Source organism: Anolis carolinensis, chromosome 3, assembly GCF_035594765.1.
Source record: "Anolis carolinensis isolate JA03-04 chromosome 3, rAnoCar3.1.pri, whole genome shotgun sequence".
Lineage (NCBI taxonomy): Eukaryota > Metazoa > Chordata > Lepidosauria > Squamata > Dactyloidae > Anolis > Anolis carolinensis.
Genome location: NC_085843.1, coordinates 70560462 through 70588304, shown reverse-complemented (window position 1 = coordinate 70588304; position 27843 = coordinate 70560462). Strand labels below are relative to the sequence as shown.

The window sequence follows — 27843 nt, the reverse complement described above, 5'->3', positions numbered from 1 at the left end:
GTTGAATTTGTATGTAAGTCAGAACAGGTACTTTTTAAAGTGTAACTCCAGCCAGAAATATATTTAGCTTTGGATGGTGTTTCTTTAGCTGTCTGTGCCCCTGTTTGGAAGATTTCATCTCACTTTCTGTGCCTGTGAGAATTGGATTTTGAAAAATGTGTCTTGTAGAAACAAGGATTGGTGAGAAAACTTCAGCGGAGACCCCTTTTCCCCATGATAACTCTTTCAGGAGTGAATTTCTCTTTGTAGAGGTAGATTTTTCTCATGCTGTTTCACCCCGTTCTTAACTATGAGTTGTTTGTAAGTCAGATGTTTATAACCCGAAGGCTGCCTGTACAGGAAATGTCTTGTTCTATACATGCCTGAACAAGGCATCCTCCTCTGCTTCCCACAAGGGGGAACAATATGCCATGAGAGCTGACTCTGAAGATGTCTTAGAAAATTCTCAACTAAACTCCCACCCCTGCTAGCTTTTCATAGATAGATGAAGATGTACATTTGCCATCAAGGATTTAGGGAATGAAGACGGCCAGGCAGCTGGTGATGTTCTGAGTGGGATTTGGGGGGTGGGGTGTACAATTTCAATGGTAATTTTAATTGTATTTTAAATTTTATGCTTCATGACACAATGATATAATTGGCATATACATACATACATACATACATACATACATACATAGATTTACACTTATATGCATTGGCTATTATTAAAATTTGTATTGTGTCACATTTGGTGTTAGCTGCCTTTAGTTCCTTTATGGGAGGACATGGGAGAGCATCTTCTTTTAGGTGGTAGACCAGTAATAGAATAATCTCTTTTAGTGGCCTGTTATTATTTAAAAACAAAATAAAAACAAAGTTTTCACTGAAGCCTTTGGGTCCCAATTGATTTCATACAAATATGCATGATTAGGGTCCCCAAACTAAGGTCCATGGGTCAGATGCACCCTCCTAAACTTTAGACTTAGGATCACCTTAAGTGTGAAATGACTTGAAGGCAAACAACAACAACAATCCTAATTAACTTGATTGTTAATTGTTAGCTCATCAGCCAAAAGCAGGCCCATCCTTCTCATTGAAATACTAGTAAGTTTATGTTGGTTAAAATTGTTTTTCATTTTAAATATTGCATCGTTCTTTCATTTTTTTTGCACTACTAATAAGATGTGTGTAGTGTGCATAATAATTTGTTCTCGATTTTCAAACAGTAGTCCAGCTCTCCAGCAGTCTACAGGATTGTGAACTGGCCCTCTGCTTAAAAAGTGTGAGGATCCCTGTTCTAAATTGTCTTAACCAGTGTTGTTTAAATGTTTCTAATACATTTTACACCTATGTTTCCCTGATTTAAATGGTCTGACTTGATTTTAATACAGTAGAGTCTCACTTATCCAACATAAACGGGCCGGCAGAATGTTGGATAAGCGAAAATGTTGGATAATAAGGAGGCATTAAGGAAAAGCCTATTAAACATCAAATTAGGTTATGATTTTACAAATTAAGCACCAAAACATCATGTTAGACAACAAATTTGGCAGAAAAAGTAGTTCTATACGCATTAATGCTATGTAGTAATTACTGTATTTATGAATTTAGCACCAAAATATCACGATATATTGAAAACATTGACTCCAAAAATGCGTTGGATAATCCAGAATGTTGGATAAGCGAGTGTTGGATAAGTGAGACTCTACTGTATATGTTGCCCTAAGGTCTTATGAATTGGGGGTGGGAGGCACGGGAGAGAAATGATGTAATAAATAAGAATAATGTTCAATATGTTGTCGAAGGCTTTCATGGCTGGGATCACAGGGTTGTTGTATAGCCACACAGCCAGAAAGACATACAACAATCCCAAGAATAATGTTTTTGTTTTTGTTTTTTAAAAAATAGCATTGATCATAATAGTTTTATCTACAGCCATGTGTACAGGGAAATTGAGGTTTTGATAATAAAATTTTCAATTTACATATGATGTCAAATTTTCTACTTTCTTACCAGATATTCTATTTCTATAAATGGATGTGAGTGTTACATTTCATCTCAATTCCAGATTGGTACATTCAATTTTTCTATAAATAGAGTTCTAATAAAACTGAACTAAATATTCATGGTGTGAAAAATGTATCTATAAAAGAGAATCCAGAAGAAGTTCTCCTGGAGACACAGAGATGAATCTAGTTAAAATTATAGTCCCTAATAAAACACAAATCAATAAGCAGAACTTACAACAATGTAGAATAAAATAACCAAATAATTTTAGCAAGCATGAAAATAAGCATTGGTAAGCTGAAATCTCCCACCTAAAATGTGCAAGGAGAATATTTTTAAAATTAAAACATATCAAAGGGCTGAGGGAAACTAATTGCTTCCAAAAGTTTTATTACAACACCCGTACAATGTTGGAAAATGTGATAGATGTCCGGTCAGCAATGACAGCTGGTATGTGTTCACCAATACTTGACCTAGGCCCTCATCACACTTGAGCATTTTTCCACTTCAATCCACTTTAAATGTTGCGACTGCCTCCTGCAGAATTCTGAGGCTTGTAGTTTGGGGGGGAGGGGGGGCTTTAAATGAATCATCCAGGGAAGACCTGGGTCTCTCTAAACAACAAGCTCCAGAATTCTGCAGGAAGCAGTCACTGCATTTAAAGTGGATTGAAGTGGGAAAATACTCAAGTGTGATGAGACCGCAGGTAAAGTATACGTGAGCACATACCAACTGTCATTTGCTGACTGGACAACTACCACATTTTCCATCATTGTAAGTAAAATATTATGGGTGTTGTAATAAAACTTCTGGAAGCAATTCCAGACTGGATATATGAGAAATCTTGGCATATTCCTAAATAGTTCTTTTACATGGTAAAATTGCTGCCCCATTCCAAAAAACATGACTGTATTGATAAAAAGATGTGTTTTTAAAAATCTGTCCATCCTCCTGTCTGATCTGCCTTCTCCACAATGGCTCCTAAACTGTGAAACCTAACAACCTGAAATTTGCTGTGTGTACGTAGCAAATCTCCAAATAAAAGCATCTTGTAATTGCTTTCATTTTTGAACCTGCATTACCACTTTAATTCATTTGATGGAGAGTCAAATGTTGGTTCACTAGGTGGCAGAAAATAAATTCCTTAAAATAAAAGAACTCCTCAGAAAAGAAGTCTACCCAAGAGCAAGAATCCTTACGATTTGATCACATTGTTTTCAGAAAGTTTTGAGAAGGTGCTTTAAGTGATTAAGCTACAAAAGTCTTTGTTTCTGGGGGTTTTAACAGTTAGGACAATGATGGGAAGCTTCTTACCGACATGGAAGTCGTCTATCAGACAGATGGCAAGCTATTTAACCTCAGTAGACTGAAAGCCAAAACCAAGGTCACAACATCTGTTACAGAACTCCAATATGCTGATGATATTGCTGATATTGCTGATGCCAAGAGGAAGATACATCAAGTTAACCCTGACAGTGACCACCTTCCTCCTGGAAACCGATACTCTCACTGTGGAAGAACATGCGGGTCAATATAAGTCTCCATAGTCACCTATGGACCCACTACCAAAACCCTACACTTGGAAGACCATCCTACTCAGACACGATTGATTGCCAATGATGATGATGATGATGATGATGATGATGAAGTACACCTTCAATTGAGAAATCATTGAAGTGAGTGACCAAGGTTCTTATGACCATAAAACCACACAGAGTTTCTACCAGTGTTGTTGTTTTGGTTTTTTTGTGAGGCAGCTAGAAGTTAGCCTTTCCAAGCACATCTGTGTTGATGTGTAGAGTACTTCTCAGCAGGACTTGTTGGAGGGTTGTAAAGAACAGCTTTTACTCTTTTTACTGTGATAAGAAAGTGCAGCACAGTATTGCAACTCTTCATATGCTTAGAACTGGAGAGCATGACCTAGATTGAATGCAGTTAGGATCTATTTGTTTAAATGTCACAGCAGCTTATTTGGAGGTAGATAACCTTGCTGTGTGATGTTAATGACCTGGAAGGAAGCACAGATATCTCTTTTTTGTTGTTGTTTTTATCTCATCCTTTTTTATTTCTTTCCCTAATTGGTTATTTGTTAGCAAGTCAAACTCTTTTTCAGGATTTACAAAAGTGGAATTTTGCCTTGCTGCGTGCAGTCTCATACTCTCCAAAATATCAGCAAGATTAACAGCTTTGGAAAAACACAATGCTTTAAGAGGTCACGTTGCTCCAGTTTTACAATGTCCTAAAGGCCAGTATTTACATATTATAATGCTATGCTGTTTGCAGGAACCCAGGCTGAAAGCGTGCTCAAATGGCACATTTTGGAAGGAAACTATTTTTTACTCACAGATATCCATAATAACCTTCTGTGGAAATAAAGCTTTAAGCCTAAGCTGCTATTGGTATTTGAAGACAAACCAAAACAAAGAAAATCAAAAATTATTTCAGTAATCCCAAATTTTCCATGCTTTTAAGTGAAGCCCATTTATCACACTGTAAAGCAGTGGCAATGTGGGAAATGAATTTGTTGGCATCTGAGGGTGGAGCCAGACAATAATTTCCCTGGTCAGACCGTGGCATACTTGGGAGAGGCTGACTTTGTTTATAGGGGACAGCCACAGATCTCTGTGTGTGTCTATGAATTTTTTTGGAGGAGGGAGAAGGCAGCAACATTAGCTGTTGCTTCCAGTTTAGTGATTGGAAAAGGAATTGGAGCATTTCTCTGACTCCTTACTAATACTTTTTGTTTACTTACTTATTGGAATTTACCTTTTAGTACCACCCAACCCGCTCCCCATTTACCTGTTAATAATTTGAGTCTGGGGTGGATTATCTTTTATTTGCCTTTCCTGGGCTGGTGCAGCTGACTCAGTTCCTTTCAGGGCCTTTAGAGCCTTTGATATCAAGGCTTCAGCTGAGCCTGAGCTTTAGGCCCTATCGGCCTCTAAGTTGCAATTTGGCTGTTTTGCCTGGCAGGAGGTTGGGACTCATTGTCCAAGGCAATCGGGCCTGGGCCTGTAGGGCCTTCCTGGGCATCAGATGTTCAGGCAGCCTTGATGTCTGCTGCAAGAGCATAATTGCTGGGCATCTGTTCCTTATGCTGCAAGTTGGCCCAACCCATGTGCATAACCACCATTTTATGAAGTCTTTCTTGAGATTTGTGGCAGCCATCCTGCTGCTGCACTGGGGACCACCATTTTGCTTCTTCTCTGTAGCTTTATGAGGTCTTTCTGAAGATCAAGGCAGCCATCTTGCTGCTGTACTGAGATCCAGCCTTTTGTGTTTGTTCAATTTTATTTCTCTTAAGCTGAGACAGTATGATCTAGTTAGTGCTGCTCCATAATTTCATATGTTTTGGATTCAATCTTTTGACTGCACAGTTTTAAGTTCTGGCACCCAGTATCACTGCTGTTTTGGTGGCCTGTTTTGTCTTTCAAGAACAGCCTTAAAACAATGTGGTAAGTAAATGAAAATGTGATGGTGCTAAAGCCAATTGGGAAGACTCAAGCCAATTGTAATGATGTCTGTCAAGAGTCAGACGCCAATTAGCGAACAAAAATAGAGTTTATTCAGCAGATAAGCCAAAAAGTAATGTTAACACAGAAAAAACCTTGAAACACTTCACTATCAGTGCTTCAAGAGCAGTTCAAACAAAAATATAATTCAGCAACACAAGCAGGTAAAAACAAAACTAAACAAACTTAGTGCAAACTGCACTTTCTGAGTCCAAGCCCTGCCAGCCGGCTCTGTAGTTTTCAAAGGAACAGTTCCCAAAAGAAAACACCAAATTGGTCAGGAAACAAACAAACAAACTAAGAATGCAGTAGACTGCTTCCACAATGTGGATAAAGCCGAAGGCTCCAAAAGGATGGTGAAAAGACGTCGTCCGGGATTCCAAGGTCAGGTTAGGAGATAACAGCGGTGTCCAAAGAGCAAGCCAGGAATCAAAAGCCGATAGTAGTCATCAATCACAGGGCGAAGGCAGTAGCAAGGTCAAATTCCGATCCAAGGTCTGAAGAGGGTGCAGTCATCCAAAACAGGTCCACGATAAGACACAGCGAGAGCCAAGCTAGGTGATAACAGCAGATTCAAATCATAGTCCAAGTCCAGTCTTCATGGAAACACAGAGATCCCAATGGCGCCTCAGCAACACCTTGCCACACGCAAAGTGCAGTGGCCAAACATTCCCATTTTATTCCCCTTCCTCCTGGGTGACCAAACACTCACACCCAAACACCAGGTGTCCCAAATCTACTCAGAGTCTGAGCTCCACGCAGCTAGAGCTCGTGGATCTGGAGTACCTAGCAATTCGTCGGAGTCCCAATCATCCTGCCCACACTTAGCCCCATGGACACTTAAAGAACCATCCTCCCTTCTCCAAGCATCCCAATTGGGATCAGCTCCTGCAAAACCCCCAGGTTCAGAAGTATCCATAGACCCCAAATCCCCAGACATCTCCGGTGGCTGTGCCCATTCAGTGCCCGCTTCCCCAGCCACCACCTGTTCCTCAGCATCCATCTCCCCATCTGAATCTTCCTCAGAAGATCCCCCATATAGCTCTCTAAGTCGCTTCCTGCGCAACTCCTCCAGTGAACCCTCATCACGAGGGTTTTTTCTTCCTCTTCGAATTCCATCCCCATCAACCATAATCCCCGAAGGCGCAGTCACAACAATGTCAAAGCAAATTATAAATGCTATTTCCACTGCTGAGGGGATTTTTGAATCTTTTAATCCCTCTAGATTATATATATATATATCACCTTTATATGAGGGGAAATATTACAGGGGGTGATCTTTATTTCAAGATCCTAGCCTCTGTCTCTGTAGTTAGGGATTTCTGTGTTGTTGTTCCCTTTCTGAGGTAACTGTGACTATTACTCTTCCCCAATTAGGTGATTTATTAAGGTAACTGCCACCAACGTGAGGCTTTTGAATTATCACCGATGAAATTTGGCTCCACAGACGCAGATGAGATGAAATGAGTCAGTTGTTAACAAAGATCAACAAGTTTATTGCGTACAAAGCTTATGGTTGCAGGTTGACTGATTTACTTATGGAACTTTAGATAAACAAGTGGTTTAATAACTCTTATAACCACCACAACAATAGTCTCTGGTGTACTTCCACTCTCACTCTCCTACTGATGATATAAATTGTAGCGAACTCTAACCTCAGCTGAGCTCCTTAGTGAACAATGTCCCAACTACAATAAAAGCCTTTAATTTGATCTACTACCGATCAAATTCCTGATCACTAGTCCTTCCAAACTAGAGATCTTGACTAGGCTCCCTTTAGTCTGCCTTGACTAAAGATTTTGGCCAGGCCTGTCTCCTCAGCCCTTCTTGACTGAAAAGCCTCCAGCCACGCACTCACTGGCTTCTTTTAAAACTCCCATTTTTTTCTTTTCGTGGCTCCGCCCACTTCTTCCTCTGGTGAGCTAGCCAGCTCCGTCTCCTTGGTAACAGCACTACTGTGGATTGAAACAAGATGGCTTCTGTTTCAGCTACTGTGAAAACTAAACACAAATACATACTCTAACAGTTAAAATTAAACATAATAACTATGACTTCTCCACAAAAACTGCTTTACTTCAGCAAAACATAAAGAACAGCACACTCAGTGGTATAATGCAAAAGAAAGCAAAGTAGTCTTAGGGCAAACACAGTTCTTAAGTCTCTGATTAATTCACAAACCAAGTAGCAGTCTTACTTCAGACAAAGAAACAGCAATAAATCCTTAGAAGCAGTTTCCCAGGTGCAGACTCGAAGCAGGCACAAGGGGAGCGAAGGCTAAGGCATTAGAGTCACTTTGTTACCAGCAAAGGCTGACTGCACCTGCTTCTGATTTAGAGCCCTGAGTTTTCCCACAGCTGCTAGGGCAGTTCCCAATTACTCAGCTGCATTTCTGGCAGCTATTCTAGCTGAATGACATCTCTGCTCTGTTTCCTTTCGCCTTTCCTGAAATGTGGGTACTTGCAAAATCTCCTCCTCTGATTCCAACTGCCCCTCTGATTCAGGAACACTTTCCTGCTCCCCTTCCTCTTCTGAAGAAGAGGAATCCCTAACACTTGGGCAGCTTATCAGTCCATGAGGGCCTGGCTTGCAGCTTGGCCTCAACCTTGTAGCCTCAGTCATGTCTGTCGTGACAGAAGGCTACATTGTGACCCGATTTGCCTGGTTTTCAGGCTGTTCACATGCCCACTTACCCCACCCCCTTTTTTTTGTTGGTCATCTTGTCCTCTCACTGGCTTAGGGGGATGCACACTATTTTTATTTCAGTAGCGGTGGCTATTTTGTCCAAGCCTACTGGCATGGGTAGACAATTACCATTTGGTTTTTCAACAGCAGCCATTTTATCTCTAGCGAAACAGTGTGACTTCATTGCAGATTGGTATGACATTACTACTCCAATTGTCAACATTAATTTTTATTAATTTTTAAATAGTTTTTATTTAAAGTTTCAGATATGGGTAATTTTTTTAAATAAAGGGAGGTGTGGGGGAAAACGATGGGATCAATTGGGTCAGGGAAGAAAGGGGGATGGGAAGGGTGTGGGGAAAAGGTAGGGAAAAAGGGAGAAGGGATAATAAGGGGAAAAACTTAGGGGTTTGAGGAGGGGTTTTTTGTTGACTTCCATTCTCACTCTTTAAGGTATTTAAAGTCTCTTAAGTGTTCTCTCTTAGTTGATTGGTGATTTCCTGTGATGTCTCAGGCACCTTTGGCCCCTGACCCCGCGGCCATTACTGACCAAACTGAAGAAGACTTGGGTTTTTTCCCAAGTCAGCAAGATTCAATTCCTTTCCAGATGCCTACTGTTGACATTTCCCTGCCAGAGCCAATAAAGGATGCCCTTGAGACAGTGCAGCCTCTCCCGGGTTCTCCGGATGGTTTACTGTTTGATCGAAGGGCTTTTCTGAAAACAGACCATTCTCAGAAGCAAAGTTTGCGACGAAGCGCCAGATTAGCGGAGTAAGGCGATTATGGCTAGACCAGTTCTCTTGGGAAGAATTAGGGAGGCAGGCACCTGGTGTGATGTCTTTGGCGGACCAGTTCTCTTGGAAAGAATTGGGGAGTCCAGCGCCTGCTCTGGGGGAGCTTATGAACTTCCATAAAAGTTTTGCGCTGAAAACCTTCGGCGCGGTGTCAACTTAACTTCTGACTGGGAAGCATCATCATCTCTTGTTCCTGATTTCCAAGCGGCCTGATGGTGCGCTTACTCTGGAGTAGACCGGGTATTGGTTTACCTTCTTGCCAAGTTGGGACTGCGTTTCAGCTCCTGAACATCTAGTTTTGCCTTGCCCTGAAATCCTGATTTGGACATTTATTCTAAAGGACTCTTCTTGCTCCCTGCTCTTTTCCCCACTCAAAACTCAGATGGAGTTTGAGTGTGTTTCGGGTTCTGGATTTTGAACTCTAATACTGGACATAAGACTTTATCTTATTGGAGTAAAATTGATCTTTTCTGGAAGGTCAATTGCTACTTCTACTTTGCTGCTTATTTCCATTTGGAACTTTATTTGCTTTAATAAAGATATTATATTGTTATTGGCTTCTGTGTTGGTTCCCAGTGTTCGCGCCGCCCAGGAGTGTTACATTTCCATTCTACTTTTCCGCACATAGGTCCCTTACCGGTGTATTTCCTCAATTGTTAAATAATTTTTTTTTCTTTTTATCATCCAATCTCTAACCTTCCATTCTTAGGTAAAGATGATAGAGTGGGCTGTACTGGGACAATTGCAACAATTTTTGGATGATACAGCCGGCCTGGGACCTTTCCAGTCAGGCGTCCGCCCTGGCCATGGGACGGAGACAGTCCTGGTTGCCATCACAGATGAATTCCATCGTCAGTCTGATAGCGGCGGATCAGCGCTTCTGGTACTTCTCGACCTTACCGCAGCGTTTGACGCCGTTGGCTATGACCTAATGATTCACCATCTCGCCATGTCCGGAGTTCGCGGTCAGGCCCTCAATTGGTTCAACTCATTTCTCCGAAACCGGAGCCAATGCGTGGAGTATATGGATCAAGTCTCTGACAGATCTTCCCTCCTATGTGGGGTACCCCAAGGTGCAATTCTCTCCCCTCTTCTCTTCAACATCTACGTTAGACCCCTTGCTAGTTTGGCTCGGAGTTTCGGCCTAGATTGCTATCAATATGCGGACGACACCCAACTCCTTCTGCGCTTGGAGCCTGGAGCAACGTCAATACCAGACAATTTGACCTTATGTTTGGAGGCTCTGTCAAACTGGTTACGTGCTAGTAGACTGAAGGTGAACCCGGCGAAGACTGAGATTCTTTGGCATGGCCACTCGACTGGTCTGACCCATTTGCTACCCACCTTCGATGGTGCTGCCCTATCTCCTTCGCCTATTGTTAAGAGCCTGGGTGTCGTTTTGGATTCGCAGCTGACAATGGAAGCTCAGGTCACTGCTGCTAGCAAACAGGCCTTTTTCCATCTATGACAAGCAAGGCAACTGGCACCCTATCTATCTGATGAGGCTCTGGCAACAGTCATCCATGCCATGGTCACGTCTAGGCTGGACTATTGCAACGCCCTGTATGTTGGCCTTCCGATGTCCACGACCCAAAAGCTCCATATTGTTCAGAATGCGGCAGACAGGCTACTCACAAGAACACCCATGAAATGCCATATAACACCAGTGCTGCAGCATCTGCATTGGCTTCCAACTGATTACCGTGGTCTATATAAGATGCTAGTTCTGACCTTTAAAATTCTTTACGGCCATGGCCCATCGTACCTTAGGGACCGTCTCTCCTTCTCCCATCATCGGAGGTCGTAACGACCATCTCAACGTGACTTACTTTACATACCGGGTCCTAGGGAAGTGCACTTGGAAAGGACCAGACGCACAGCTTTTTCTATTTCTGCCCCTGCCTTATGGAATGCCTTGCTGCCCTATATGAGAGCCATGCGTGAGTTAGGGCCTTTTACCCTAGCACTTAAGACCTGGCTCTTTACTAGAGCTTTTAATCTATGTTAATTTTATCAATATTTGTATGTATGTATTTTTATCCTTTACAATTTTATCTTGTAAATCACCTAGAGCATCTTGGATGGAGGGTGATTAATAAGTAATTAAATGATGATGATGATGATGATGATGATGATGATGATGATAAACCCTTTTACTGATGTACAATCTGTTGATTTTTTTGGAATTCCCTTTGTGTTCTTTAAATAATAGGTTAGTTTATCCATATTCATGACATCTAGCACCATTACCATCCAGTCTTCTATTGTTCGAGTTTCCTTGCTCTTCCACTGTCTTGAGTATGTTATCCTTGCCGCCGTCACCAAGTAATTAAATAAAATGTCTTTATTCCTTTCTGTTTCCAAATCTATCATACCTAGTAAGTAGAATTCCGGTTTCATTTGTATTTTAATAGATAAAATCGCCTCTATGTTTTGGTGTATCCTTTTTCAATAGTTTGTTGCTGTCTTACATGTCCACCACATGTGGTAAAAGGATCCCACATGTGAGTTACATTTCCAACACTCTTCTTTTACATTGTTATAACACTTGGCCAATTTTTGGAGTGTACCACTGGTACATCATCTTATACCAATTCTCCTTTAGGTTAAAAGAATATGTGTATTTTAGTTTGCTGAAATGAGCAGCAGCTGAGATTTCTGGATAAAAGAGTTCTGGAAAAAAAATAGCTCTTTGGTTGCAACTAACGTCAAATCTTGATACTCTTGTCTCATGTCTTGGCTCTACTGCATTCAATGGCATTGAATGTTTGCCGTGTATGTGTCCTGTGTGTACTGTGATCTGCCCTGAGTCCACTTGGGGAGATAGGGAGAAATATAAATAAAGTGTTGTTGTTGTTGTTGTTGTTGTTGTTGTTGTTATTATTATTATTATTATTATTATTATTATTATTATTATTATTGGTTTTTGGATCCAACATTTCTCCCAATCTTCCATTTGAATCGAAAGTCCAATGTTTCGGGCCCATTTTGTCATGCATTCTTTTACTGTAGACCACAAAAGTAACATCTTGTATATCTTTGTTATCTCTTTCTTATCCAATTGCATTATCTTATCCCAACTTGATTCTTTTGTCATGAATCCTAATTTCTTATCTTTATTAAAGTATTCCTTTAGTTGTCTGTATTGGAACCAGGAGACGTCTTTGTATATTTTGTGAATTTTTTCTTGTGGTTTGAATATATAGTCTCCATTCTGTTTCCTCAAAATCTCTCTATACGTCGGCCACTTCTCCCAGACAAGTTCTCTTCTTTGGATTGTTTCCAATGAGGAGATCCATAGGGGGCAGTCTTTAAATGAAACCTATCTTTATGCTTTTCCCAAATCTTAATTATTTCAGAGCTTATAAAATGATTACCAAAGTTTTTTTCTTTTTTTTCTTCAATCGTACCAAAGGTATGAATGCCAACCTCCCCTTAATTCGAAGCCCACCAGGGTTATTATTTTGTTTTGTTTTAATGTAGTCCAATCCTTTACCCACATTAGTGCACAGGCTTCATGGTATTGTTTCAAATCAGGGAGGCTAAAGCCACCTCTCTTTTTTTCATCTGTTAAACTTTTTAAACTTTATTCTTGTTTTTTCCTTTGCCAAATTAATTTGGTAATGTTTCTGTTCCAATTCTTAAAATTCTGTTCATTTCTCAAAATTGGGATTGTTTGGAATAGGAATAGTATTCATCTTTATTGCTGATATCCTGCCCATTAGGGATAGATTTAGGTGTTTCAAATTTTCAAGGGTCTTCTTAATTTCCTTCCAGTTACCATCTTAATTATTTTTCAATAGTTGTGCATTTTTAGGGTGATAATTACTCCCAAAAATGTGATTTTATTTGTAATTTGTAGTCCTGTCTTTTCCATGATACTTTCTTGCCTTTTTTGTTATATATTTTTTGTTTGGATCATAGTCTTCTTGTTGTTTATCTTAAGACCAGCCAATTCTCCATATTCTTCTATTTTTCCAAGCCATTTATCTGTATTTCCTAAAGGATCTTCTACAATACATATCAAATTGTCGGCAAATGCTTTTATTTTGTAATCTTCTTATTTTTGCTCCTTTTAGATTTTTATCCTCTCTGATCGCATTCATCAGTATTTCAGGCTTGTCTTACACCTTTTTGTATTGAGAAGCTTTTGGTTTCTAATCCATTTATTGTTAATTTATCTTCTTAGAGTCGTAGATAGCTTTTATTGCATTTGTAAATTTGTACCCTAAATCTAGCTCTTTTATTAACATAATCAAAAAGTCCCAATTCACCTTATCAAAGGCTTTCCCCGCATTTAAGGCTATGAGCGCACATCCTTTTTGATTATTTTTTTCATAGTACTCAATTAAATCAATTATAGTCCTTACGTTATCTCTTAGTTTTCTTTGTGGGAGAAAGCCAGTTTGGTCTTCCTTTATCCAAGCTTTCAGAAATATTGTAATTCTCTCTGCTAAAATGTTTGTAAATATTTTATAATCGGTGTTCAATAATTAAATTGGCCTGTAGTTTTTTTTACTTTTGATGCCTCTGAATTTTCTTTATGTATTAATATTATGTTTGCTTCTTTCCAAGAGTTTGGGATTGTTCTGTTCAACAGAGCTTGGTTCATTATTTCCTTCAAAATAGGCATAAATTCTTCTTTAAATGTTTTATAGTATTGGGCTGTAAAACCGTCTAGTTTTGGTGCCTTGATCAAATCTGCTTTCTTAATTGCCTGGTATTTATTTATTTTTCTGTAATTTTTTATTTAATATTTCTCTCTGTTGATCTTTTTTGTAAGTACTGTTTATTTAAGTATTGGACTAGGTCCTCTTTCTTTATCTGGTCTTTTGAATATAGTTTTTTTTAATAGAATTTGTTAAATTGGTTTATAATGTCCTGATCTATTGTGTATGTCCTTCCTTCTGTGCAGATTTTGGTTATATGTTGAGTTTTTCTTCTTTTCCCAATTTTTCTGGCCAACCATTTCCCTGGTTTATTTGCATTCTGGAAGTGGTATTGTCTAATATATTTTAATTTATTCTCTAGTTGTTCTGTTTCTATGTCATCTCTTTGTTTCTGTAAATTTTCTACTTCTTTTTAAAACCTGGCATCTTTTGGATTTGTTTTCAAATTTAATTCCATTTTTGTAATTTCTTCCTTAACTTTATTCATTTCTCTATCTCATTTTTTATTTCTTAATGCCCCTTGCTGTATGAGATGGCCCCTCATCACCACCTTACTGGCCTCCCATACTGTCTGAATTGAGGTTTCATAATTCTTATTAATTTTAAAGTATTTCTTAATTATTTCTTTATTTTTTGTTATATCTTGCTCCGACTTCAAAAGATTTACATTTAATTGCCACTTCCTTTGTCTTTGTGTCTTGTTTATCACCATTGCTATTGGGCAATTGTCAGTATGGGTTCTGGGAAGGATCTTTATCTTTTGGATTTTTGTACTCAGTATATTTGTGGTCCATATCATGTCAATCCTGGACCAACTGTCATGTCTGTTTGAAAAGAAGGTGAAATCTTTCTCACCTTCATGGTGTGTTCTCCATGTATCTTGCAAGTTATGGTCTTTCAAAAAAAATTAAGAAGGTGTTTGGCAGATTGCTTGATGTTTTTCCTTTGTCTTTCTTTTGTTGAGGACTCTTATCCATTCTAAGGTTTACTATACTACTCCATAATTAGTTCATCAAATTCTTCCCCTTCAATCTTTTCTCTCAATTTCTTCACAAAGATTGTTTTGGATCCATTGGAGGCATATTTGTTACATAATATTTTTTTTTGTTTTCCCTCATGAATTTAATTGCTATTATCCTTGCTTCTTCATCTTTAAATTCCAATTCTGCTATTAAGTTGGGGTTGGCATAGATTACTACTCTTTTTTTCAATTGCAAAGGAGTAAAATTCCTTCCCAATATTCTTTTGTATCAGATGTGCCACATGTTTCTGTGCAATATGTGTCTCTTGTAAAGCAATTAAATTATAATTTCCTTTCTTTAATTGTTTGAAAATTTTGTTTCTTTTACATTATTACGTAAACATTTAATTTCCCTCATCATCATCTTCTTCGTCCACTATATCCAATTTTTTAAAAAAATATTTTTATTGAAGGTTTACAAATATTCACAGTAATAACAATAAACACAAACACATTTACATTTGGGAAGGGGGGAGGGGTAAGGATTGATGTAAGGGGAGGGGATGGGGGGAAAAGGGGGTGTAGTGGGTCAAAGGTTGTGAGGAAAAAAACACATAAGGGAAGGGTTTACTTCCGGTCTTTATCCTTTTCCTTTACATATTACATTATCACTTCTTGGAAATTACATTCTCAAGGTAGTCCTCAAACAATGACCAATTTGTGGTCATCTGCATTCTTCCATTGCTCTTTCTCATCAAATAAGTTAATTTGTCCATGTCCTTTATGTCAATCAATTTTTCCAACCACGATTCTTTAGTTGGCGCCCTTTCACTTTTCCACTGTTTTGCGATCACCATTCTAGCTGCAGTAATAAAGAAGGTAAATAATTTATCTGTATTTTTGTCTACAATAGCTGATTGATCATACAACCCCAGCAGGAGAAGTTCTGGCGTTTTTGTGAAATTTGTTTTTAAAATTTTGTTGCTTTCCTCTAAGACAGTTGTCCAGAATTTCTCTAGTTTCCTACAGTTCCACCACATGTGATGATAAGATCCAATTTGTGTTTTGCACCTCCAACATTTATTGTTGGCATTTTTATACATTAGACCATTTTTTTTGGCGTTAAGTACCACCTATGTAGGACTTTCATCCAATTTTCTTTCATATCTGTGGAATATGTATATTTTATTTTCTTTCTCCAAATTGACTCCCATTCATGTATATAAATTAAACGGCCAATGTTTTTTCCCATTGAATCATAGCATTTGTGGTACCCTCTGATTCTATTTCCCATTCTAATAATTGGCTATATAATATGGATATGGTTTTCTTGTTCACCTGGCAGATTTTATCCCAAAAGCCCTGTACTAACTCAAATCCTTCAGATTTGTCATTTTTATAGGTTTCCTTAATTTGGAAGTATTGATACCAAGTTCCTTTTTTGTTAATTGATTGGATTTCATCCAGTTCTTTTAACTGTGGGGGGTCCCTGGTGTTAGTTGGTAAATTTAAAATTTCTTTATAGGTTGGCCATTTCCTCCACCCTAGTAATCTGCGATGGGTTGTTTCCAATGAGGAAAGCCAAAGGGGAGTTTTAGTATGGAAGAATTTTCTATGTTTATCCCAAATTTTGATTAATAATGATCTTATAAAATGATTGCCGAATTGTTTTTCTATTTTTGATTTATTATACCAGAGTTAGCCATGCCAGCCTTTTCTTAATTCGTGTCCCTCCAAATTTAAAATTTAATTTGTTCCAATTTAGTCCACTCTTTAATCCAATTGAGGGCACAGGCATCATGATATAATTTAAGATCAGGAACTCCGAATCCACCTTGCCTTTTTGGTGAGATCATTGTATTATATTTTATTCTAGCCTTCTGTTTTTTCCAAATAAATTTCATAATATCTTTTTGCCAATTATTAAGTAGATTGACTTTTCTTATAATTGGGATGTTCTGAAACAGATACAACATTTTAGGAAGAACATTCATTTTAATGATGGCTATTCTGCCCAATAGTGACACATTCAGATTACACCATTTTTCCAGATCTCTTTGGATTTCTTTCCACTTGGTTAAATAATGTAAGTCTAGGAGCTGGTTGTTTCTGGCTGAAAGCCAAATTCCTAAGTATTTTATTTTGGCCGGGGTTTCCAGGCCCGACATATCTTGTAAATCTGTTTGTTTTTCTTTAGACATATTTTTTGTTAGGATCTTTTTTTTTTCTTATTAATTTTTAAACCCGCTACCTTGCCGAAATCTTCAATTTTCAAAAGCCAAGCCTGGATACTCTGCCTAGGGTTTTCAATAATACAAATTAAATCATCGGCGAAGGCTCGGTATTTATAATCCTGCCTATCTAGTCTGATTCCCTGCAAATTCCCGTCTTTATTCATTGCCTTTAACAACACTTCTAATGCGAAAATAAATATTAGGGGAGATAGGGGGCATCCCTGTCTAGTTCCTTTGTTGATTCTAAATTTTGTTGTTTCTTGACCATTAATTTGAATTTTTGCCCATTGCTCTTCATAAATGCTGTTAATTCCATTTTGGATATGAAAGCCAAAATCTAACTCTTGTAATAATAATTTAAAGAAATTCCAATTTAAATTATCAAAGGCTTTCTCGGCGTCTAATGCTAAGAAGCCTACTTCTTTTTGGCTGTTTTGTTCATAATATTCTATTGCGTCAATGATTAGTCGTACATTATCTTTAATGCTTCTAGCTAGTAGAAACCCTGTTTGATCATTGCTAATCCAATCAGCTAGAAAGTCTTTCATTCTATTAGCTAAAATTTTTGTGAAAATTTTGTAGTCCATATTCAGAAGAGAAATGAGTCTATAATTTTGTACATCCAATGAGTCCAAATTTTCTTTAGGGATCATAATTATTATTGCCTCTTTCCATGTGTCCGGGATGAGTTTCTCCTGCAGGGCCTGGTTCATTAATTTCAATAAGAAGTGAGTCACTTCTTCCTGTCCTATCTTATAAAAGGCTGCAGTAAAACCATCAGGTCCTGGGGCCTTATTGCTTTCTAAACGGTTGATTGCCTTAAGAATTTCTTCCTTTGTAATTTGTTTGTTTAAATTCAATCTTTGCTCATCCGTAATTTTCCCCAGTTTTTGTTTCCCCAAATACTCCATTATATTTTCCGGATTTATGGGGTCTTTAGTATAGAGTTTCTCGTAATAGTTTTTAAATTCTTCTCTAATGTCCTCCTCTCTAGTGACTGTTAATCCTTTTGCTTTGATCACGGTTATTTGTTGATTCTGCCTTTTCTTCCTTATTAATCTAGATAGCCATTTACCTGGCTTATTTGCATTCTCAAAGGAGTTTTGTTTGACCCATTTTAACTGATTTGCTATTTTTTCCAAATCAGCATTTGCCTTTTGTTTTAATAGTATGTCTAATGATCTTTTTATTGTATGATTTCTCGGGTTGGCTTTTAAATCTTTTTCTTTCTTCTCTATCTCTTCATTTAACCTTGTCATCTTTAATTCCTTCTGTTTCCTTTTGCTAGCGTTTAGTTGTATCATAAAGCCTCTTGCCACAGCCTTGAAGGCGTCCCATATAATTTGTGGTCTCACTTCTTTAGTATCATTAAAGATGAAATATTCTTTTGCCATAGCCTTGATCTTCTCAATATCCTTTTCTTGTTTTAATAAATTTTCATTAAGTCTCCATTTTTTGAGGTTAGTCTTTTTATTGATTTCTAACAGCAGTGGGCAGTGGTCAGATAGATCTCTGTTTAAGATTTTAATTTTTTCAATCTTTGTTGATATAGATTTTGACACCCATGCCATGTCAATTCTCGACCACACCCGATGTCTGCTCGAAAAGTATGTGTAATCTTTACCCTCTGGGTTGTGCTGTCTCCATACGTCTATTAAGTCATATTCCTCTTTTAGGGCAATAAAGGTCTTTGGTAGGGAGCTGATACTTTTCTCCTTTTTACTTATTCTCGTTTTGTCCTTGACATTGTTTAATACTCCATTGAAGTCCCCTAGTATGATGATATGGTTAAACTCTATTTTGGTAATATTTTCCCACAGAAATTTAATAAATTTAGTTTTGGGGCCATTGGGCACATAAATGTTACAAATTAAGATCTTTTCCCCCGCTATTTCTATTCTGATTGCAATTACTCTGCCCTCATTGTCCTTAAATTGTTCTTCTGCCGGGATTGTGTGATCAATGTACAGCACCACCCCTCTTTTTTTCACCGTGTCTGCAGCACAAAATTCTTTCCCTAGATGATTATTTTTTAAATAATTTGTGTGATTTACATCAATATGTGTTTCCTGCAGGGCTATGATGTTATATCTACCTTTTTTAATGTATTAAATATTCTTTTACGTTTATTTGGTGAGTTCAGCCCATTAACATTGTTAGAATAACACTTCAATGGGAGACTAACTTTACTCATCTTTTGGTGTATCATCATTGTCATCGATGTGTTCTTCTTCTTCCACGTTGTCCTCGACTGTGTCTTCCTCTACTTGGTCCATTCCGGTATCCAGTTTGGCCGTTGTAGATTCTCCTGCGTTAGGTGAAAGATATCTTCTTCTTTTTTGTTCTTAGGGTTCCTACCATGTCCTGATGAGGGTGATTTCTCTTCTGATGTCAGACCCCTGGCTGCTGGGCATCAATAACCATACACGGAGGCCAATCTCTATCTAATATCTTTATTAAGGAAATATTTAAAAGCAATAAAAACAAGTGAAGAATATAGTTCAGGAGCAGACCTTTCAAATGAGGTCAAATATAGTCCAAAAATGTATTGTCCAATAGATGATATTAGAGTTCAAAGTTTTAATCCACTTGACCGAAACACACACTATTGCCAAGCAATAGTGAGGGGAAAAGTCTGAGTCTTAAAATCCAATGAAGCTTGACAACAAGGCTGGAAATAAACTTGATTCTTGGCTAGGTCCGTGACTGGAAACAAGGCAGAATGTGAAGCATGAAGCAGGGTCCGTGGTTAAACAGCAAGGCAAGGCAAAGGCTTGAAGCTTGATCCGGGAAGCAAGGAACTGGGGTTACGAAGTTCACACACGATCTCTCTCCTAAGGGTGATCAATTGACTCCGCAAAGAATCTCCCGCGCCAAACACCTATATTGGGTCTCGTTTTCCCGCCAACAAGTCTCTTTCCCTAGAGAACAAGAAGCGAAACCCAACTCTGTCCAGATGCAAGACTCCTTAGAATTTCCCAAGGGAAGCAGACCTAATCAGTCTGTTGTTTGGCAGCGATCCGTAAACTCCTCCGTTGGGCCTCTCTAACTCCCCTGTCTCTAGAATAAGATTCTTTCCTGGGAAACGGAGGGGAGTTCTGCCCAGGGCCTGTTGTACTGAATTCTTGAGGGCAAACATCAACATCCGGCAGGCGAAGAGACTCCAGCTCTTGTTGAACCGGCGAAAACCCCATGTTTTCATCTCCATCTGCCACAATAGTACTAGGAACAGGACTACAAGGCCCATGAGGCATCACACTATCCCCTCTCCCAAGGCCCCCCTCATTCAGGGCCCGTCCCCGAGAGTCGTGGGGCCGCAGCTTGGAAGGGTAGGCCTGATGGAAGCGGCGGACTAAGTCGGGGGCATGGACCGTGGAAGCGTCTTCCCAGGAGCGTTCTTCGGGGCCAAAACCCACCCAGTCAATGAGATACTGAAGGCGCCAGCGATGAAAGCGAGAATCCAAAATGTCCTGAACCTCGAACTCCTCCTCTCCGTCCACTAGAACAGGGGCAGGGGGCGGCCGGCTCGCGTCAGGGCGAACACCATCCGCCGGAAAGAGCAGGGAATGGTGGAACACCGGATGAATGCGCATGGAGCGCGGAAGTTGGAGTTTGAAAGTCACGGGGTTAAGTTGCGCCACCACTGGGTAGGGACCAATGAAACGGGCATCTAACTTCCGGCAGGGACGGTGGGAGGGCAAAAAACGAGTGGACAACAGAACCCGATCTCCTACCTTGATCTCGGGACCAGGCTGGCGATGGCTGTCAGCGTGGCGTTTGTAGTCCTCCTTGGCTTGATCAAGTTGCTGGTGTAAGAGTTCTTGTACCGCTGTGAGTTCCTGCAGCCAATCCTCCGCTGCAGGGACTTCTGAGATCTCTATGACAGAAGGAAAGAAACGAGGATGGAAACCGTAGTTTGCAAAGAACAGGGTTTCTTTAGTTGAATTCTGGACACCATTGTTGTAAGCAAACTCTGATAGAGGCAATAGTGAAGCCCAATTGTCCTGTTGGTAGTTTACATAACAGCGAAGGTATTGTTCTAAAGTGGCATTGGTGCGCTCGGTTTGTCCATCTGTTTGGGGATGGTGAGCTGAAGATAAACGAGAGTCTATGCCCAATAGTTTTTGCAGGGCTTTCCAAATACGAGAGGTGAATTGAGATCCACGGTCAGTGACCAAACTCTTGGGCAATCCATGTAGTCGAAATACATGCTGAAGGAATAAATCTGCAGTCTCTTTGGCCGTGGGAAGGCCATTGCAGGGAATAAAATGAGCCAACTTGGTGAAAAGGTCCACCACTACTAGAATCGTGGTGAATCCAAGGGAGGGTGGTAGATCACTGATAAAATCTGCGGAGATTATCTCCCATGGGCGAGAAGGAGTGGGAAGGGGATGCTGTAGTCCTGACGGCTTCTCCCTTCGTGTCTTGGAACGTTGGCATACAGGGCAGGTATTGACATAATTCTCCACATCCTTGCGGATCTTGGGCCACCAGAAATCTCACAGGATCAAGTGCATGGTTTTAAATAACCCAAAATGTCCTGCTGGCTTGCTGTCATGGCACAAATGAAGAGCCTTTTCTCTGCCGGGACCTGGAGGGATGTAAACATGGTTTCTGTAGCATAATAGATCGTTCTTGAGTGAGAAAGGGAAACGTAGTCCTCGGCGAATCTGTTCTTGAGCCCAGGCATCTGTCTGTTGACTGGCCCTAATCTCTTGGGTGAAAAGGGATTCTGGGTTAGGGGGAGCTGGCTCAATTGAAGTGGATTTGGTGTTTCCCACTGTGAGCGTGGCAAGGTTCTCGGGTTGTAGCAATCGTGATTCTGAGGTGTCCTTGCGCCCTGCTGCATATTCTGGTTTCCATGACAGGGCATCTGCTTGCTTGGTCTGAGCCGGAGTCACATAATGGATCCGGAAGTCAAAACGTTCAAAGAACAAAGCCCAGCGCTGCTGCCTTTGGTTTAGCTTCCGTGCGGTCCTTAGATGCTCCAAATTTCGATGGTCAGTATAGACTTCAATGGGAAATTTGGCCCCTTCTAGCCAATGCCTCCAATTTTCAAAGGCTGCCTTTATGGCTAAGAGTTCTTTTTCCCAAATGGTATAATTTCTCTCTGGGGCTGTTAGTTGTCATGAGTAATAGGCACAAGGATGGAGATGTTCTCCCACTGGTTGCATGAGCACAGCCCCAATTGCCACATCGGAGGCGTCAGCCTGCACAAGAAAAGGGGTTTTAGGATCAGGGTGCTGTAGAATTGGCTGGGTCGTGAATAACTGCTTTAGCTGGTGGAACCCTTGCTCAGCTTGTTCTGTCCAGCGGAAAGGTTGTTTCCCTCGGATGCAGCTGGTGATTGGGTCAGACCAGCGAGCGAAGTCTGGGATGAACTTGCGGTAGTAGTTTGCAAACCCCAAGAAGCGCTGAACTTCCTTTTTGTTAGTTGGCGCCCGCCATTCTAATACGGCCGAAACCTTTGCCGGGTCCATGGATAGTCCTAGTGGTGAGACGCGGTATCCCAGGAAGTCTACCTCTTGCAAGTCAAAGGCACATTTTTCTAACTTGGCATACAGTCCATGATCCCGCAATCATTGTAGCACCATTCTGACGTGCTGATCGTGTTCCGTTTGTGATTTCGAGAACACCAAAAAGTTGTCCAAATATATGATCAAGAACCGATCTAGATAATCTTGGAAGATATCGTTGACAAAATGCTGGAAAGTTGCGGGGGCTCCGGATAATCTGAAATTCATGACTAGGGACTCGTATAATCCGAATTTGGTCTGGAAGGCGGTTTTCCATTTGTCCCCTTCTCTTATGCGAACTAGATTGTAAGCCCCGCGAAGATCCAGTTTGGTGTAAACCTTGGCCCCTCGGAGTCGGTCCAATAGGTCTGAGATCAATGGCAGTGGGTAGCGGTTCCGCTTCATGATGTTGTTCAGTGCCCGATAGTCCACAACCAAGGGTAGGTCCCCTGACTTCTTTTTCACAAACATCACTGGGGAAGCAGCTGGGGATTGAGAGGGTCTGATGAACCCCTTGCGAAGGTTTGACTCTATAAACTCCCTGAGAGCTTCTTGCTCTGGTTCAGTCAGGGAGTAGAGATGTCCTTGCGGGATTGGGGCCCCCTCCACCAGGTCAATGGCACAGTCATAGGGTCTATGTGGGGGTAGTTTCTCAGCTTCCTTTTCATTGAAAACATCCCAAAAGTCCGAGTATTTCTTGGGCAAGGTGATGATGGGTTCTGCGTCTGTGGCATTGCAGACCTTGGCTACTAGACAATGATTTTGGCAAAACCTTGAGGCGAACTGCAGTTCTCTGTTGGTCCAGGAGATGTTTGGGTCGTGGAGTGTCAGCCACGGGATACCCAAAATCACGGGGAAATGGGGAACCTCGGTAACGAAGAAGGAGATTTCTTCCATGTGTTCTTTTATCCACATTCTGGTGGGCTCGGTCCATTGGCTTACTGGACCTGTCTTCAGGGGTCGGCCGTCTATGGCTTGCACCACCCGGGCGTTCTTGAAATCATGATATTGTAGTCCCAGAGAATCAGCATAGTCCCTATCGATGAAGTTGTTTGTTGCCCCTGAGTCTATCATGGCATGGATCATGACGGGTCCTTTTTTCACTGACCACAGCGTGACCACCAGGAGAAATAGGACCCCTGTTTGCGGCTCTTGAGTGGAGTTTTTGACCGGGTTGGCGAGCCCTTCTACGCCCGGTCGTTGGCTTCCCCCGCCGGCTTTGTTCCAGCCACCTCGGCAGCCTCCGCCTCCGCGGAGGACGCCGCCGCCAGATGAGCGGCGGGCTTCTTTTTGGCTGGACATTCTCTGGCGAAGTGGCCCCCATTTCTGCAGTACCAACACAGATTCAAACGTTGGCGGTGGGCCTTTTCAGCAACATCTAGCCTGGGGCGCACGTTGCCTAACTGCATCGGCTCCTCCTCGCCTCCCGTGGGGTTAGGGGCTGGTGGTGGAGGTCTCCATACTGGACGAGGCTGGACGCTGGTAGAAGTGGGAGGCTTTACTCCGGCTCTTCCACTCTGGCCCTGGAGCCACTGTTTCTTGTTGGCAAGCAAGACTTCAGCCCGTAAACACTGGGCGATGAGCCTTTCAAGAGTCCCAGGGGGGTCCACCTTAGAGATTTCTTCCTGCATCTCGATGTTGAGGCCCTCGCGAAACTGCCCTCTGAGCGCTATATCGCTCCAGCCGGTGTTTTGAGCCAGCACCCGGAACTCGGCTATGTATCGGGACAACGGTCTGTCCCCTTGGAAGAGGCGTCGGAGTTTATGGCCGGCCGCCACTTCGTCGTCCTCGATCCCCCAGATTTTCCGAAGGTGGTTCAAGAATTGCTGCGCGGTGTTTAGGTGCGTGGAACCCGCGTCGTACAATGCCGTCGCCCAAGTGGCCGCAGGCCCATCTAGGAGACTGAAAATCCACGCCACCTTGACGTCTTCTTGGGCAAACTCGGCTTGACGGGCTTCTAAGTACGCCTGGCATTGGCGACGGAAGACATGAACCTTGGAGGCTTCTCCAGAAAACTTGGTTGGCAGCGCTAGGGCAGGGAGACGGGCTCCTCGTTCTTTCAAGCCCCGTATCTCCCCCTCCTGTTCTCGGAGTGTGTCCCGGATCCGATTAGATTCATCTTGAGAAATGGTGTAACTGACTGGTTGAGCTGGGGCGGCCGTTCCGGCTCCTGGTGTTGACATATTGGCCTTAGGTTATTTGGTGCTGTGTTGGCCAAAAATGTATTGTCCAATAGATGATATTAGAGTTCAAAGTTTTAATCCACTTGACCGAAACACACACTATTGCCAAGCAATAGTGAGGGGAAAAGTCTGAGTCTTAAAATCCAATGAAGCTTGACAACAAGGCTGGAAATAAACTTGATTCTTGGCTAGGTCCGTGACTGGAAACAAGGCAGAACGTGAAGCATGGAGCAGGGTCCGTGGTTAAACAGCAAGGCAAGGCAAAGGCTTGAAGCTTGATCCGGGAAGCAAGGAACTGGGGTTACGAAGTCCACACACGATCTCTCTCCTGAGGGTGATCAATTGACTCCGCAAAGAATCTCCCGCGCCAAACACCTATATTGGGTCTCGTTTTCCCGCCAACAAGTCTCTTTCCCTAGAGAACAAGAAGCGAAACCCAACTCTGTCCAGATGCAAGACTCCTTAGAATTTCCCAAGGGAAGCAGACCTAATCAGTCTGTTGTTTGGCAGCGAACCGTAAACTCCTCCGTTGGGCCTCTCTAACTCCCCTGTCTCTAGAATAAGATTCTTTCCTGGGAAACGGAGGGGAGTTCTGCCCAGGGCCTGTTGTACTGAATTCTTGAGGGCAAACATCAACATCCGGCAGGCGAAGAGACTCCAGCTCTTGTTGAACCGGCGAAAACCCCATGTTTTCATCTCCATCTGCCACAATAGTACTAGGAACAGGACTACAAGGCCCATGAGGCATCACATCTGAGTTCATTTCTCTTTTTAATGTTCTATAGAAGATTTTTGCTTCTTCCTCAGTTATTATCCATATTTTATCTCCTTTATAAGTTGCCATTAGACCCTCATACGTTTCCCATCGGAATTTGATTTGGAGCTTTTTAAGTGTGTCCGTTAAAAAGTAGTATTTCTTTCTTCTATTCAGTGTCGACTGTGGAAAATCCTTTAAAATAATTACTTTTCTGTCCCTGTAAAAGATTGGATTTGAGGCATTTCTTCTCAATACTTCATCTCAGGTGGTTTTTTTCAAAAAGTGAACAATTACGTCTTTAATTGCCTTGTTGTTCTTCGAATAGTTGGTGTGAATTCTATATACTCTGTCAATTTCCCCGCATGCCTCCTGCTCTGTGCATTGCAGCAGTCTAGCGGTTAATTGTGTTATTATCCATCCAGTGTTTTCGTCCTTCTCCTCCTGAACATTTCTAAATCTTAGTTGGAATTCCAATGATTGGAATTCCATTTTCCCAAGTTTTTTCTCTTTTTCCTCTAATTGATCCATTTTTTTCAATAATTTAGCTTGTTCTTGGTCAAACTTTCTATTCTCTACTCTGAGATCATTAATGTCATTTGCGTTTTTCATTGTTTCTTTTTTAGTTGCTCCTATTTCCTCTCTGATTTCTTTTTTTAATTCAGACATCTCTTCTTGGAAAGTCTTTTGCTGTAAGTCTTGCTTTCTGACGATTGTTTGCACTTCTTTCTGGAGTAAGTCTTGTTTTTCTGAGATTTTCTTTATTTCCCGAAGAATGTCAATTAAGCTTCCTTCCTCTGGAAGGGAAGATATGCGAGTAATCATTTTAGTGTCTTTAGTATCCTTGTCTGGCTTCCATTTGGAGAACGCCATCTTATTTGGTGGAGTTTGACTTCACCTCCTCTAGAGGGAGCCACCTAAGAGTGCTAGGTGAAGGTAAGTAATAAAATATAGAAAAAGGAAACGCAGATACAGACGTGTGTAACTGCACTGCTTACTCCAGTATTGAACTCTACAATCCAAAATGATAGGATGTCGCCAGTACACACTATTGGGAACCATTGAATTATTTGGCAGATACACCTACTCATGCAGCAGCTGAATCCTCCAACTATTTTTCTATAATTGTTAGGTCTTTTTTTTAACCTATTTTTCCTTCTGCTGTTCCTGTCTGCCTTAATCCCTAGCCTCTAAACACGCTATGATAGATATCGCTAAGACAGATCAGCTCAAATAAGGCTCTCAGATTGCCTGCCTTAATTTACCTCCCCCGGACTGCCCGCAAATCTTACAGTCTTGTCTCTTCTTTCCGTTTCTACTGCCGCCGAGCTGCAATGTCTGTTCTCCACTGCCAGCTCTAGTATCCAGATAGCAGTTGCTCTAAACTCTGAGCTCACCTCTATCCGTCCGTTCTTTAATTGGTCCAGGCCGCGTTCCAAGTTGGGGAGGATTAAACGGTGTAGCACCTCTTCTTTTTCCGGGCAGTATCAGAGGGGTTGCATCATCCCTGTTCACTTCTGTTTTCCGTCCCCGCTTCCTTCCTGACACTGTTTCTGCAGTGATTGTTTTGAAGAAGAAGATTGTTATCAAGCCAACATGGTCAGGTTTTTTTTTTTGAGAGAGAGATTATTTGTGAAGGTTAGTTCTTTGCTCTTGCTCTCTTTTTCCCCTTTTTTTTAAAAGTTATTATTCTTTGAGGTCGCTGTTTGACACACGGACCACTCTGTCCCCACTTGGTATACCCTGCCCTTCTTTCCACAAGCAGACGCTCTGTTGTTATTGCTCAAGTGGTTTCCCCAAGTTATGCAAAGAGAAAGAGAAAGTTCAGTCTTATCTGGACTCCGTTTTGTAATGAGGCAGGGAATCTTTGCCACTCACCTCCTCCTTTCTTTTGTCTGATCTTTGGCACGGCACGGTTTTGCAGTCAGTGCGAGTTATCTCGCTTCCCGCTTGTCGACCCGCAGACCGAGGACCTTTGGACCCACTTGACCCTCACCCTTGAGGGGCGGGGGTCGCTGGGGCCATTGAAGTAATCCTAAGAAGTCAAGCGTCTCCTCCCAACTCGATCCGTGGGGGGAGAGGGAGCTATTGCTCTACCAGGTCGTTTTCGCAGTTGGAACACCAAGAGACCTCAGTGCACCCAGCCTGCAGCCATTGCCTGCCACCCGGAAGACCGCCTGCCACCCGGAAGACTATATCCAAATTTGTCTTCAGTTTTCCTCTGAGATTGTCCTTGGTCTTTTCTTTTTGTTTCCCTCATCCTGTTTTTGGGTTTCCTTTTCCATGTCTGCTTTCATCTTTTTGTAGAATTCCTTAGCTTTTTCTTCAGATGTTAACCAATATTTCTTGTCTTTGTAGGTCACCATCAGGCCCTCTGTTCTTTCCCATCTGAATCTTATCTAGTTCTTTTTTAATTTGTCTGTCAGGAACATGTATTTCCTTCTCTTCATTATTGTTTATGTTGGATACTCCTTCAAAATTGCGACCTTCTTTCCTTTATAGAATGTTGGATTTTTATTGCTTCCTTTTAATATTTCATCTTTAAAGC

The 27843-nt window shown here is 41.2% G+C and overlaps 1 long non-coding RNA gene across 1 annotated transcript in view; it reads left to right on the top strand.

The window, feature by feature from the left end:
* The first annotated feature begins 5477 nt into the window (after nucleotides 1–5477).
* Nucleotides 5478–27843, top strand: part of LOC134297444 (uncharacterized) — a 182439-nt gene continuing 160073 nt past the window's right edge. The window contains exon 1 of the long non-coding RNA XR_010004203.1: nucleotides 5478–6154. This is a non-coding gene — a long non-coding RNA (uncharacterized LOC134297444). The remainder of the gene's footprint in view (nucleotides 6155–27843) is intronic.